At 44.3% G+C, this 14424-nt stretch overlaps 12 non-coding genes and 8 pseudogenes across 12 annotated transcripts; 10 read left to right on the top strand and 10 right to left on the bottom strand.

The window, feature by feature from the left end:
- Positions 1–282: 282 nt before the first annotated feature.
- LOC120436555 lies at positions 283–401 on the top strand. Its single transcript, XR_005610539.1, has one exon. It is a non-coding gene; the product is annotated as a 5S ribosomal RNA (ribosomal RNA).
- Positions 402–1236: 835 nt separating this feature from the next.
- On the bottom strand, positions 1237–1354 carry LOC120436527 (annotated as a pseudogene).
- Positions 1355–1709: 355 nt separating this feature from the next.
- Positions 1710–1828, top strand: LOC120436554. Its single transcript, XR_005610538.1, has one exon. It is a non-coding gene; the product is annotated as a 5S ribosomal RNA (ribosomal RNA).
- An 834-nt stretch (positions 1829–2662) lies between these two features.
- On the bottom strand, positions 2663–2780 carry LOC120436520. The gene has a single exon (XR_005610523.1). It is a non-coding gene; the product is annotated as a 5S ribosomal RNA (ribosomal RNA).
- Positions 2781–3135: 355 nt separating this feature from the next.
- LOC120436553 lies at positions 3136–3254 on the top strand. The gene has a single exon (XR_005610537.1). It is a non-coding gene; the product is annotated as a 5S ribosomal RNA (ribosomal RNA).
- An 835-nt stretch (positions 3255–4089) lies between these two features.
- On the bottom strand, positions 4090–4207 carry LOC120436541 (annotated as a pseudogene).
- Positions 4208–4561: 354 nt separating this feature from the next.
- On the top strand, positions 4562–4680 carry LOC120436552. The gene has a single exon (XR_005610536.1). It is a non-coding gene; the product is annotated as a 5S ribosomal RNA (ribosomal RNA).
- An 833-nt stretch (positions 4681–5513) lies between these two features.
- On the bottom strand, positions 5514–5633 carry LOC120436537 (annotated as a pseudogene).
- Positions 5634–5985: 352 nt separating this feature from the next.
- On the top strand, positions 5986–6106 carry LOC120436517. Its single transcript, XR_005610520.1, has one exon. It is a non-coding gene; the product is annotated as a 5S ribosomal RNA (ribosomal RNA).
- Positions 6107–6942: 836 nt separating this feature from the next.
- Positions 6943–7060, bottom strand: LOC120436526 (annotated as a pseudogene).
- Positions 7061–7415: 355 nt separating this feature from the next.
- LOC120436551 lies at positions 7416–7534 on the top strand. Its single transcript, XR_005610535.1, has one exon. It is a non-coding gene; the product is annotated as a 5S ribosomal RNA (ribosomal RNA).
- An 836-nt stretch (positions 7535–8370) lies between these two features.
- Positions 8371–8487, bottom strand: LOC120436528 (annotated as a pseudogene).
- Positions 8488–8845: 358 nt separating this feature from the next.
- LOC120436511 lies at positions 8846–8966 on the top strand. Its single transcript, XR_005610514.1, has one exon. It is a non-coding gene; the product is annotated as a 5S ribosomal RNA (ribosomal RNA).
- An 834-nt stretch (positions 8967–9800) lies between these two features.
- On the bottom strand, positions 9801–9918 carry LOC120436529 (annotated as a pseudogene).
- A 356-nt stretch (positions 9919–10274) lies between these two features.
- LOC120436514 lies at positions 10275–10392 on the top strand. The gene has a single exon (XR_005610516.1). It is a non-coding gene; the product is annotated as a 5S ribosomal RNA (ribosomal RNA).
- An 831-nt stretch (positions 10393–11223) lies between these two features.
- LOC120436519 lies at positions 11224–11341 on the bottom strand. Its single transcript, XR_005610522.1, has one exon. It is a non-coding gene; the product is annotated as a 5S ribosomal RNA (ribosomal RNA).
- A 358-nt stretch (positions 11342–11699) lies between these two features.
- Positions 11700–11818, top strand: LOC120436550. The gene has a single exon (XR_005610534.1). It is a non-coding gene; the product is annotated as a 5S ribosomal RNA (ribosomal RNA).
- An 836-nt stretch (positions 11819–12654) lies between these two features.
- Positions 12655–12771, bottom strand: LOC120436531 (annotated as a pseudogene).
- A 360-nt stretch (positions 12772–13131) lies between these two features.
- Positions 13132–13250, top strand: LOC120436549. The gene has a single exon (XR_005610533.1). It is a non-coding gene; the product is annotated as a 5S ribosomal RNA (ribosomal RNA).
- Positions 13251–14087: 837 nt separating this feature from the next.
- Positions 14088–14205, bottom strand: LOC120436525 (annotated as a pseudogene).
- Positions 14206–14424: the final 219 nt, after the last annotated feature.

Genomic DNA, 14424 nt, shown 5'->3' with positions numbered 1-14424 from the left:
GTAGAAGTTGAATTCTCCAAACCACGAAAATGTTGGACTTCCAAATCGTCCCTAACACACTGTGTGCTCTCTGTCACTTTAACACTGTGCTGTGAGTAACTAACATGTGTTATTATCGTGACGTTACCGCTGGAAAAGCATTTTGCACCTCAGTGTTGAAGCTGCAGTTAACAACAAAGGTTTGCATGTTTTCGCCGTAACATATGAAGCTTAGCACAATACTATAGTTTAAGCTGTGTGACATTTGCCAAGTATAAAAGGTCTTTTGTAGCGGGCCTCCTCGCTTACGGCCATACCACCCTGAACACGCCCGATCTCGTCTGATCTCGGAAGCTAAGCAGGGTCGGGCCTGGTCAGTACTTGGATGGGAGACCGCCTGGGAATACCAGGTGCTGTAAGCTTTTGCACTTCAACACACAAACTGCAGAGGGCGCTGCTGCACACTCAGTGGAGGCAGCTTCATGACAACGCTCCTGATTGCCTTTTGCTTTTGTGTAAAACAAAAACAGGAAAACAACAAGAACAAAATATTTAGGAAATACACAAACTTATTTATTCTTTAAATGTAGGAAATGTCTATGGCTAGTCCGTCTGGGCTCAGTAGTGAGGAACTTGTTAACCTTGTAGTGTGCAGGGGCACAGTGTCCACCCATGTGCAACGACTTTGAATTCTTATTCGCTGCTGACTGCGGTCCCCAAGAATACTGAATAAATGCGCAGCAGTGTGCTACCCTGAGCAGGGAACACGATATCATGGAGTTTCTAACATGGAGCAAGGTGAAGGTGATGCTACTATCTAGGACCGCCCGCTTAGCTTCAGAGATCAGATGAAATCAGGCGTGGTATGGCCGTAGCGAGAGGCTTCCTCGATAACAGGGTTCATGTAGATACTGTAACCCATTTATTGTGATTTAAAAACAATTTAGAGTGAAGGATATTGATTAGTTTCTTCCTTCCTTTTTTTTTAATACCGCACATGACAGCACAGTTATAATGCATACTTAATGCTGCAAAATTCACGTCATAAACAGTTGTGAGTGTTTGCACAAAAACATCTACAGGTGCTCTGTGCATGTACAGTGATATTGATATAACGCTTGAAGAATTTGACATTACTACATCAGTGGAAGAGCTCTTTGCGCAAGACTCACTAACCACCCTATTAGAAAATGAGCTAAAAGAGTGCCTCAGATTCGTTTCAATATTTAAACTGTCATTTGTGTGTTGAAGTGCAAAAGCTTACATCACCTGGTTTTCCCAGGCGGTCTCCGTCCAAGTACTGACCAGGCCCGACCCTGCTTGGCTTCCGAGATCAGACGAGATCGGGCCCGCTCAGGGTGGTATGGCCGTAAGCGAGAGAACGCTTCAGAAACAGCCTTTATACATGCTGTGATGACACAGTCATGCTTACGTTTTTATGTTCTGTGTAGAAGTTGAATTCTCCAAACCACGAAAATGTTGGACTTCCAAATCGTCCTAACACACTGTGTGCTCTCTGTCACTTTAACACTGTGCTGTGAGAAACTAACATGTGTTATTATCGTGACGTTACCGCTGGAAAAGCATTTTTGCACCTCAGTGTTGAAGCTGCAGTTAACAACAAAGGTTTGCATGTTTTCGCCGTAACATATGAAGCTTAGCACAATACTATAGTTTAAGCTGTGTGACATTTGCCAAGTATAAAAGGTCTTTTGTAGCGGGCCTCCCTCGCTTACGGCCATACCACCCTGAACACGCCCGATCTCGTCTGATCTCGGAAGCTAAGCAGGGTCGGGCCTGGTCAGTACTTGGATGGGAGACCGCCTGGGAATACCAGGTGCTGTAAGCTTTTGCACTTCAACACACAAACTGCAGAGGGCGCTGCTGCACACTCAGTGGAGGCAGCTTCATGACAACGCTCCTGATTGCCTTTTGCTTTTGTGTAAAACAAAAACAGGAAAACAACAAGAACAAAATATTTAGGAAATACACAAACTTATTTATTCTTTAAATGTAGGAAATGTCTATGGCTAGTCCGTCTGGGCTCAGTAGTGAGGAACTTGTTAACCTTGTAGTGTGCAGGGGCACAGTGTCCACCCATGTGCAACGACTTTGAATTCTTATTCGCTGCTGACTGCGGTCCCCAAGAATACTGAATAAATGCGCAGCAGTGTGCTACCCTGAGCAGGGAACACGATATCATGGAGTTTCTAACATGGAGCAAGGTGAAGGTGATGCTACTATCTAGGACCGCCCCGCTTAGCTTCAGAGATCAGATGAAATCAGGCGTGGTATGGCCGTGGCGAGAGGCTTCCTCGATAACAGGGTTCATGTAGATACTGTAACCCATTTATTGTGATTTAAAAACAATTTAGAGTGAAGGATATTGATTAGTTTCTTCCTTCCTTTTTTTAATACCGCACATGACAGCACAGTTATAATGCATACTTAATGCTGCAAAATTCACGTCATAAACAGTTGTGAGTGTTTGCACAAAAACATCTACAGGTGCTCTGTGCATGTACAGTGATATTGATATAACGCTTGAAGAATTTGACATTACTACATCAGTGGAAGAGCTCTTTGCGCAAGACTCACTAACCACCCTATTAGAAAATGAGCTAAAAGAGTGCCTCAGATTCGTTTCAATATTTAAACTGTCATTTGTGTGTTGAAGTGCAAAAGCTTACAGCACCTGGTATTCCCAGGCGGTCTCCGTCCAAGTACTGACCAGGCCCGACCCTGCTTGGCTTCCGAGATCAGACGAGATCGGGCGCGTTCAGGGTGGTATGGCCGTAAGCGAGAGAACGCTTCAGAAACAGCCTTTTATACATGCTGTGATGACACAGTCATGCTTACGTTTTTTATGTTCTGTGTAGAAGTTGAATTCTCCAAACCACGAAAATGTTGGACTTCCAAATCGTCCTAACACACTGTGTGCTCTCTGTCACTTTAACACTGTGCTGTGAGAAACTAACATGTGTTATTATCGTGACGTTACCGCGGGAAAAGCATTTTTGCACCTCAGTGTTGAAGCTGCAGTTAACAACAAAGGTTTGCATGTTTTCGCCGTAACATATGAAGCTTAGCACAATACTATAGTTTAAGCTGTGTGACATTTGCCAAGTATAAAGGTCTTTTGTAGCGGGCCTCCTCGCTTACGGCCATACCACCCTGAACACGCCCGATCTCGTCTGATCTCGGAAGCTAAGCAGGGTCGGGCCTGGTCAGTACTTGGATGGGAGACCGCCTGGGAATACCAGGTGCTGTAAGCTTTTGCACTTCAACACACAAACTGCAGAGGGTGCTGCTGCACACTCAGTGGAGGCAGCTTCATGACAACGCTCCTGATTGCCTTTTGCTTTTGTGTAAAACAAAAACAGGAAAACAACAAGAACAAAATATTTAGGAAATACACAAACTTATTTATTCTTTAAATGTAGGAAATGTCTATGGCTAGTCCGTCTGGGCTCAGTAGTGAGGAACTTGTTAACCTTGTAGTGTGCAGGGGGCACAGTGTCCACCCATGTGCAACGACTTTGAATTCTTATTCGCTGCTGACTGCGGTCCCCAAGAATACTGAATAAATGCGCAGCAGTGTGCTACCCTGAGCAGGGAACACGATATCATGGAGTTTCTAACATGGAGCAAGGTGAAGGTGATGCTACTATCTAGGACCGCCCCGCTTAGCTTCAGAGATCAGATGAAATCAGGCGTGGTATGGCCGTGGCGAGAGGCTTCCTCGATAACAGGGTTCATGTAGATACTGTAACCCATTTATTGTGATTTAAAAACAATTTAGAGTGAAGGATATTGATTAGTTTCTTCCTTCCTTTTTTAATACCGCACATGACAGCACAGTTATAATGCATACTTAATGCTGCAAAATTCACGTCATAAACAGTTGTGAGTGTTTGCACAAAAACATCTACAGGTGCTCTGTGCATGTACAGTGATATTGATATAACGCTTGAAGAATTTGACATTACTACATCAGTGGAAGAGCTCTTTGCATAAGACTCACTAACCACCCTATTAGAAAATGAGCTAAAAGAGTGCCTCAGATTCGCTTTCAATATTTAAACTGTCATTTGTGTGTTGAAGTGCAAAAGCTTACATCACCTGGTTTTCCCAGGCGGTCTCCGTCCAAGTACTGACCAGGCCCGACCCTGCTTGGCTTCCGAGATCAGACGAGATCGGGCCCGTTCAGGGTGGTATGGCCGTGTTTAGAGAACGCTTCAGAAACAGCCTTTTATACATGCTGTGATGACACAGTCATGCTTACGTTTTTATGTTCTGTGTAGAAGTTGAATTCTCCAAACCACGAAAATGTTGGACTTCCAAATCGTCCCTAACACACTGTGTGCTCTCTGTCACTTTAACACTGTGCTGTGAGAAACTAACATGTGTTATTATCGTGACGTTACAGCGGAAAAGCATTTTTGCACCTCAGTGTTGAAGCTGCAGTTAACAACAAAGGTTTGCATGTTTTTCGCCGTAACATATGAAGCTTAGCACAATACTATAGTTTAAGCTGTGTGACATTTGCCAAGTATAAAGGTCTTTTGTAGCGGGCCTCCTCGCTTACGGCCATACCACCCTGAACACGCCCGATCTCGTCTGATCTCGGAAGCTAAGCAGGGTCGGGCCTGGTCAGTACTTGGATGGGAGACCGCCTGGGAATACCAGGTGCTGTAAGCTTTTGCACTTCAACACACAAACTGCAGAGGGCGCTGCTGCACACTCAGTGGAGGCAGCTTCATGACAACGCTCCTGATTGCCTTTTGCTTTTGTGTAAAACAAAAACAGGAAAACAACAAGAACAAAATATTTAGGAAATACACAAACTTATTTATTCTTTAAATGTAGGAAATGTCTATGGCTAGTCCGTCTGGGCTCAGTAGTGAGGAACTTGTTAACCTTGTAGTGTGCAGGGGCACAGTGTCCACCCATGTGCAACGACTTTGAATTCTTATTCGCTGCTGACTGCGGTCCCCAAGAATACTGAATAAATGCGCAGCAGTGTGCTACCCTGAGCAGGGAACACGATATCATGGAGTTTCTAACATGGAGCAAGGTGAAGGTGATGCTACTATCTAGGACCGCCCGCTTAGCTTCAGAGATCAGATGAAATCAGGCGTGGTATGGCCGTGTTTAGAGGCTTCCTCGATAACAGGGTTCATGTAGATACTGTAACCCATTTATTGTGATTTAAAAACAATTTAGAGTGAAGGATATTGATTAGTTTCTTCCTTCCTTTTTTTAATACCGCACATGACAGCACAGTTATAATGCATACTTAATGCTGCAAAATTCACGTCATAAACAGTTGTGAGTGTTTGCACAAAAACATCTACAGGTGCTCTGTGCATGTACAGTGATATTGATATAACGCTTGAAGAATTTGACATTACTACATCAGTGGAAGAGCTCTTTGCATAAGACTCACTAACCACCCTATTAGAAAATGAGCTAAAAGAGTGCCTCAGATTCGCTTCAATATTTAAACTGTCATTTGTGTGTTGAAGTGCAAAAGCTTACAGCACCTGGTATTCCCAGGCGGTCTCCGTCCAAGTACTGACCAGGCCCGACCCTGCTTGGCTTCCGAGATCAGACGAGAGATCGGGCGCGTTCAGGGTGGTATGGCCGTGTTTAGAGAACGCTTCAGAAACAGCCTTTTATACATGCTGTGATGACACAGTCATGCTTACGCTTTTTATGTTCTGTGTAGAAGTTGAATTCTCCAAACCACGAAAATGTTGGACTTCCAAATCGTCCTAACACACTGTGTGCTCTCTGTCACTTTAACACTGTGCTGTGAGAAACTAACATGTGTTATTATCGTGACGTTACGCGGAAAAGCATTTTTGCACCTCAGTGTTGAAGCTGCAGTTAACAACAAAGGTTTGCATGTTTTCGCCAGAACATATGAAGCTTAGCACAATACTATAGTTTAAGCTGTGTGACATTTGCCAAGTATAAAGGTCTTTTGTAGCGGGCCTCCTCGCTTACGGCCATACCACCCTGAACACGCCCGATCTCGTCTGATCTCGGAAGCTAAGCAGGGTCGGGCCTGGTCAGTACTTGGATGGGAGACCGCCTGGGAATACCAGGTGTGCTGTAAAGCTTTGCACTTCAACACACAAACTGCAGAGGGTGCTGCTGCACACTCAGTGGAGGCAGCTTCATGACAACGCCCCTGATTGCCTTTTGCTTTTGTGTAAAACAAAAACAGGAAAACAACAAGAACAAAATATTTAGGAAATACACAAACTTATTTATTCTTTAAATGTAGGAAATGTCTATGGCTAGTCCGTCTGGGCTCAGTAGTGAGGAACTTGTTAACCTTGTAGTGTGCAGGGGGCACAGTGTCCACCCATGTGCAACGACTTTGAATTCTTATTCGCTGCTGACTGCGGTCCCCAAGAATACTGAATAAATGCGCAGCAGTGTGCTACCCTGAGCAGGGAACACGATATCATGGAGTTTCTAACATGGAGCAAGGTGAAGGTGATGCTACTATCTAGGACCGCCCCGCTTTAGCTTCAGAGATCAGATGAAATCAGGCGTGGTATGGCCGTGGCGAGAGGCTTCCTCGATAACAGGGTTCATGTAGATACTGTAACCCATTTATTGTGATTTAAAAACAATTTAGAGTGAAGGATATTGATTAGTTTCTTCCTTCCTTTTTTTAATACCGCACATGACAGCACAGTTATAATGCATACTTAATGCTGCAAAATTCACGTCATAAACAGTTGTGAGTGTTTGCACAAAAACATCTACAGGTGCTCTGTGCATGTACAGTGATATTGATATAACGCTTGAAGAATTTGACATTACTACATCAGTGGAAGAGCTCTTTGCGCAAGACTCACTAACCACCCTATTAGAAAATGAGCTAAAAGAGTGCCTCAGATTCGTTTCAATATTTAAACTGTCATTTGTGTGTTGAAGTGCAAAAGCTTACATCACCTGGTTTTCCCAGGCGGTCTCCGTCCAAGTACTGACCAGGCCCGACCCTGCTTGGCTTCCGAGATCAGACGAGATCGGGCCCGCTCAGGGTGGTATGGCCGTAAGCGAGAGAACGCTTCAGAAACAGCCTTTTATACATGCTGTGATGACACAGTCATGCTTACGCTTTTTATGTTCTGTGTAGAAGTTGAATTCTCCAAACCACGAAAATGTTGGACTTCCAAATCGTCCTAACACACTGTGTGCTCTCTGTCACTTTAACACTGTGCTGTGAGAAACTAACATGTGTTATTATCGTGACGTTACCGCTGGAAAAGCATTTTGCACCTCAGTGTTGAAGCTGCAGTTAACAACAAAGGTTTGCATGTTTTCGCCAGTAACATATGAAGCTTAGCACAATACTATAGTTTAAGCTGTGTGACATTTGCCAAGTATAAAGGTCTTTTGTAGCGGGCCTCCTCGCTTACGGCCATACCACCCTGAACACGCCCGATCTCGTCTGATCTCGGAAGCTAAGCAGGGTCGGGCCTGGTCAGTACTTGGATGGGAGACCGCCTGGGAATACCAGGTGCTGTAAGCTTTTGCACTTCAACACACAAACTGCAGAGGCGCTGCTGCACACTCAGTGGAGGCAGCTTCATGACAACGCTCCTGATTGCCTTTTGCTTTTGTGTAAAACAAAAACAGGAAAACAACAAGAACAAAATATTTAGGAAATACACAAACTTATTTATTCTTTAAATGTAGGAAATGTCTATGGCTAGTCCGTCTGGGCTCAGTAGTGAGGAACTTGTTAACCTTGTAGTGTGCAGGGGCACAGTGTCCACCCATGTGCAACGACTTTGAATTCTTATTCGCTGCTGACTGCGGTCCCCAAGAATACTGAATAAATGCGCAGCAGTGTGCTACCCTGAGCAGGGAACACGATATCATGGAGTTTCTAACATGGAGCAAGGTGAAGGTGATGCTACTATCTAGGACCGCCCCGCTTAGCTTCAGAGATCAGATGAAATCAGGCGTGGTATGGCCGTGGCGAGAGGCTTCCTCGATAACAGGGTTCATGTAGATACTGTAACCCATTTATTGTGATTTAAAAACAATTTAGAGTGAAGGATATTGATTAGTTTCTTCCTTCCTTTTTTTTTTAATACCGCACATGACAGCACAGTTACAATGCATACTTAATGCTGCAAAATTCACGTCATAAACAGTTGTGAGTGTTTGCACAAAAACATCTACAGGTGCTCTGTGCATGTACAGTGATATTGATATAACGCTTGAAGAATTTGACATTACTACATCAGTGGAAGAGCTCTTTGCGCAAGACTCACTAACCACCCTATTAGAAAATGAGCTAAAAGAGTGCCTCAGATTCGTTTCAATATTTAAACTGTCATTTGTGTGTTGAAGTGCAAAAGCTTACAGCACCTGGTATTCCCAGGCGGTCTCCGTCCCAAGTACTGACCAGGCCCGACCCTGCTTGGCTTCCGAGATCAGACGAGATCGGGCGCGTTCAGGGTGGTATGGCCGTGCTTTGAGAGAACGCTTCAGAAACAGCCTTTTATACATGCTGTGATGACACAGTCATGCTTACGCTTTTTATGTTCTGTGTAGAAGTTGAATTCTCCAAACCACGAAAATGTTGGACTTCCAAATCGTCCTAACACACTGTGTGCTCTCTGTCACTTTAACACTGTGCTGTGAGAAACTAACATGTGTTATTATCGTGACGTTACCGCTGGAAAAGCATTTTTGCACCTCAGTGTTGAAGCTGCAGTTAACAACAAAGGTTTGCATGTTTTCGCCGTAACATATGAAGCTTAGCACAATACTATAGTTTAAGCTGTGTGACATTTGCCAAGTATAAAGGTCTTTTGTAGCGGGCCTCCTCGCTTACGGCCATACCACCCCCTGAACACGCCCGATCTCGTCTGATCTCGGAAGCTAAGCAGGGTCGGGCCTGGTCAGTACTTGGATGGGAGACCGCCTGGGAATACCAGGTGCTGTAAGCTTTTGCACTTCAACACACAAACTGCAGAGGGCGCTGCTGCACACTCAGTGGAGGCAGCTTCATGACAACGCCCCTGATTGCCTTTTGCTTTTGTGTAAAACAAAAACAGGAAAACAACAAGAACAAAATATTTAGGAAATACACAAACTTATTTATTCTTTAAATGTAGGAAATGTCTATGGCTAGTCCGTCTGGGCTCAGTAGTGAGGAACTTGTTAACCTTGTAGTGTGCAGGGGCACAGTGTCCACCCATGTGCAACGACTTTGAATTCTTATTCGCTGCTGACTGCGGTCCCCAAGAATACTGAATAAATGCGCAGCAGTGTGCTACCCTGAGCAGGGAACACGATATCATGGAGTTTCTAACATGGAGCAAGGTGAAGGTGATGCTACTATCTAGGACCGCCCGCTTAGCTTCAGAGATCAGATGAAATCAGGCGTGGTATGGCCGTGGCGAGAGGCTTCCTCGATAACAGGGTTCATGTAGATACTGTAACCCATTTATTGTGATTTAAAAACAATTTAGAGTGAAGGATATTGATTAGTTTCTTCCTTCCTTTTTTTTAATACCGCACATGACAGCACAGTTATAATGCATACTTAATGCTGCAAAATTCACGTCATAAACAGTTGTGAGTGTTTGCACAAAAACATCTACAGGTGCTCTGTGCATGTACAGTGATATTGATATAACGCTTGAAGAATTTGACATTACTACATCAGTGGAAGAGCTCTTTGCGCAAGACTCACTAACCACCCTATTAGAAAATGAGCTAAAAGAGTGCCTCAGATTCGTTTCAATATTTAAACTGTCATTTGTGTGTTGAAGTGCAAAAGCTTACAGCACCTGGTATTCCCAGGCGGTCTCCCGTCCAAGTACTGACCAGGCCCGACCCTGCTTGGCTTCCGAGATCAGACGAGATCGGGCCCGCTCAGGGTGGTATGGCCGTGGCGAGAGAACGCTTCAGAAACAGCCTTTTATACATGCTGTGATGACACAGTCATGCTTACGCTTTTTATGTTCTGTGTAGAAGTTGAATTCTCCAAACCACGAAAATGTTGGACTTCCAAATCGTCCCTAACACACTGTGTGCTCTCTGTCACTTTAACACTGTGCTGTGAGAAACTAACATGTGTTATTATCGTGACGTTACCGCTGAAAAGCATTTTTGCACCTCAGTGTTGAAGCTGCAGTTAACAACAAAGGTTTGCATGTTTTCGCCGTAACATATGAAGCTTAGCACAATACTATAGTTTAAGCTGTGTGACATTTGCCAAGTATAAAAGGTCTTTTGTAGCGGGCCTCCTCGCTTACGGCCATACCACCTGAACACGCCCGATCTCGTCTGATCTCGGAAGCTAAGCAGGGTCGGGCCTGGTCAGTACTTGGATGGGAGACCGCCTGGGAATACCAGGTGCTGTAAGCTTTTGCACTTCAACACACAAACTGCAGAGGGCGCTGCTGCACACTCAGTGGAGGCAGCTTCATGACAACGCCCTGATTGCCTTTTGCTTTTGTGTAAAACAAAAACAGGAAAACAACAAGAACAAAATATTTAGGAAATACACAAACTTATTTATTCTTTAAATGTAGGAAATGTCTATGGCCAGTCCGTCTGGGCTCAGTAGTGAGGAACTTGTTAACCTTGTAGTGTGCAGGGGGCACAGTGTCCACCCATGTGCAACGACTTTGAATTCTTATTCGCTGCTGACTGCGGTCCCCAAGAATACTGAATAAATGCGCAGCAGTGTGCTACCCTGAGCAGGGAACACGATATCATGGAGTTTCTAACATGGAGCAAGGTGAAGGTGATGCTACTATCTAGGACCGCCCGCTTAGCTTCAGAGATCAGATGAAATCAGGCGTGGTATGGCCGTGGCGAGGCTTCCTCGATAACAGGGTTCATGTAGATACTGTAACCCATTTATTGTGATTTAAAAACAATTTAGAGTGAAGGATATTGATTAGTTTCTTCCTTCCTTTTTTTAATACCGCACATGACAGCACAGTTATAATGCATACTTAATGCTGCAAAATTCACGTCATAAACAGTTGTGAGTGTTTGCACAAAAACATCTACAGGTGCTCTGTGCATGTACAGTGATATTGATATAACGCTTGAAGAATTTGACATTACTACATCAGTGGAAGAGCTCTTTGCGCAAGACTCACTAACCACCCTATTAGAAAATGAGCTAAAAGAGTGCCTCAGATTCGCTTCAATATTTAAACTGTCATTTGTGTGTTGAAGTGCAAAAGCTTACAGCACCTGGTATTCCCAGGCGGTCTCCGTCCAAGTACTGACCAGGCCCGACCCTGCTTGGCTTCCGAGATCAGACGAGATCGGGCGCGTTCAGGGTGGTATGGCCGTAAGCGAGAGAACGCTTCAGAAACAGCCTTTTTATACATGCTGTGATGACACAGTCATGCTTACGTTTTTTATGTTCTGTGTAGAAGTTGAATTCTCCAAACCACGAAAATGTTGGACTTCCAAATCGTCCTAACACACTGTGTGCTCTCTGTCACTTTAACACTGTGCTGTGAGAAACTAACATGTGTTATTATCGTGACGTTACCGCGGGAAAAGCATTTTTGCACCTCAGTGTTGAAGCTGCAGTTAACAACAAAGGTTTGCATGTTTTCGCCGTAACATATGAAGCTTAGCACAATACTATAGTTTAAGCTGTGTGACATTTGCCAAGTATAAAAGGTCTTTTGTAGCGGGCCTCCCTCGCTTACGGCCATACCACCCTGAACACGCCCGATCTCGTCTGATCTCGGAAGCTAAGCAGGGTCGGGCCTGGTCAGTACTTGGATGGGAGACCGCCTGGGAATACCAGGTGCTGTAAGCTTTTGCACTTCAACACACAAACTGCAGAGGGTGCTGCTGCACACTCAGTGGAGGCAGCTTCATGACAACGCTCCTGATTGCCTTTTGCTTTTGTGTAAAACAAAAAACAGGAAAACAACAAGAACAAAATATTTAGGAAATACACAAACTTATTTATTCTTTAAATGTAGGAAATGTCTATGGCTAGTCCGTCTGGGCTCAGTAGTGAGGAACTTGTTAACCTTGTAGTGTGCAGGGGCACAGTGTCCACCCATGTGCAACGACTTTGAATTCTTATTCGCTGCTGACTGCGGTCCCGAAGAATACTGAATAAATGCGCAGCAGTGTGCTACCCTGAGCAGGGAACACGATATCATGGAGTTTCTAACATGGAGCAAGGTGAAGGTGATGCTACTATCTAGGACCGCCCCCGCTTAGCTTCAGAGATCAGATGAAATCAGGCGTGGTATGGCCGTAAGCGAGAGGCTTCCTCGATAACAGGGTTCATGTAGATACTGTAACCCATTTATTGTGATTTAAAAACAATTTAGAGTGAAGGATATTGATTAGTTTCTTCCTTCCTTTTTTTAATACCGCACATGACAGCACAGTTATAATGCATACTTAATGCTGCAAAATTCACGTCATAAACAGTTGTGAGTGTTTGCACAAAACATCTACAGGTGCTCTGTGCATGTACAGTGATATTGATATAACGCTTGAAGAATTTGACATTACTACATCAGTGGAAGAGCTCTTTATGCAAGACTCACTAACCACCCTATTAGAAAATGAGCTAAAAGAGTGCCTCAGATTCGCTTCAATATTTAAACTGTCATTTGTGTGTTGAAGTGCAAAAGCTTACATCACCTGGTTTTCCCAGGCGGTCTCCGTCAAGTACTGACCAGGCCCGACCCTGCTTGGCTTCCGAGATCAGACGAGATCGGGCCCGCTCAGGGTGGTATGGCCGTAAGCGAGAGAGAACGCTTCAGAAACAGCCTTTTTATACATGCTGTGATGACACAGTCATGCTTACGCTTTTTTTTATGTTCTGTGTAGAAGTTGAATTCTCCAAACCACGAAAATGTTGGACTTCCAAATCGTCCTAACACACTGTGTGCTCTCTGTCACTTTAACACTGTGCTGTGAGAAACTAACATGTGTTATTATCGTGACGTTACCGCTGAAAAGCATTTTTGCACCTCAGTGTTGAAGCTGCAGTTAACAACAAAGGTTTGCATGTTTTCGCCGTAACATATGAAGCTTAGCACAATACTATAGTTTAAGCTGTGTGACATTTGCCAAGTATAAAGGTCTTTTGTAGCGGGCCTCCTCGCTTACGGCCATACCACCCTGAACACGCCCGATCTCGTCTGATCTCGGAAGCTAAGCAGGGTCGGGCCTGGTCAGTACTTGGATGGGAGACCGCCTGGGAATACCAGGTGCTGTAAGCTTTGCACTTCAACACACAAACTGCAGAGGGCGCTGCTGCACACTCAGTGGAGGCAGCTTCATGACAACGCTCCTGATTGCCTTTTGCTTTTGTGTAAAACAAAAACAGGAAAACAACAAGAACAAAATATTTAGGAAATACACAAACTTATTTATTCTTTAAATGTAGGAAATGTCTATGGCCAGTCCGTCTGGGCTCAGTAGTGAGGAACTTGTTAACCTTGTAGTGTGCAGGGGCACAGTGTCCACCCATGTGCAACGACTTTGAATTCTTATTCGCTGCTGACTGCGGTCCCCAAGAATACTGAATAAATGCGCAGCAGTGTGCTACCCTGAGCAGGGAACACGATATCATGGAGTTTCTAACATGGAGCAAGGTGAAGGTGATGCTACTATCTAGGACCGCCCCGCTTAGCTTCAGAGATCAGATGAAATCAGGCGTGGTATGGCCGTGGCGCTTAGAGGCTTCCTCGATAACAGGGTTCATGTAGATACTGTAACCCATTTATTGTGATTTAAAAACAATTTAGAGTGAAGGATATTGATTAGTTTCTTCCTTCCTTTTTTTAATACCGCACATGACAGCACAGTTATAATGCATACTTAATGCTGCAAAATTCACGTCATAAACAGTTGTGAGTGTTTGCACAAAAACATCTACAGGTGCTCTGTGCATGTACAGTGATATTGATATAACGCTTGAAGAATTTGACATTACTACATCAGTGGAAGAGCTCTTTGCGCAAGACTCACTAACCACCCTATTAGAAAATGAGCTAAAAGAGTGCCTCAGATTCGCTTTCAATATTTAAACTGTCATTTGTGTGTTGAAGTGCAAAAGCTTACAGCACCTGGTATTCCCAGGCGGTCTCCGTCCAAGTACTGACCAGGCCCGACCCTGCTTGGCTTCCGAGATCAGACGAGATCGGGCGCGTTCAGGGTGGTATGGCCGTGCGAGAGAACGCTTCAGAAACAGCCTTTTTATACATGCTGTGATGACACAGTCATGCTTACGTTTTTATGTTCTGTGTAGAAGTTGAATTCTCCAAACCACGAAAATGTTGGACTTCCAAATCGTCCTAACACACTGTGTGCTCTCTGTCACTTTAACACTGTGCTGTGAGAAACTAACATGTGTTATTATCGTGACGTTACCGCGGAAAAGCATTTTGCACC

Source organism: Oreochromis aureus, linkage group 23 (genome assembly GCF_013358895.1).
Source record: "Oreochromis aureus strain Israel breed Guangdong linkage group 23, ZZ_aureus, whole genome shotgun sequence".
NCBI classification, from domain to species: Eukaryota; Metazoa; Chordata; class Actinopteri; order Cichliformes; family Cichlidae; genus Oreochromis; species Oreochromis aureus.
This window is presented reverse-complemented; position numbering and strand designations above follow the sequence as displayed.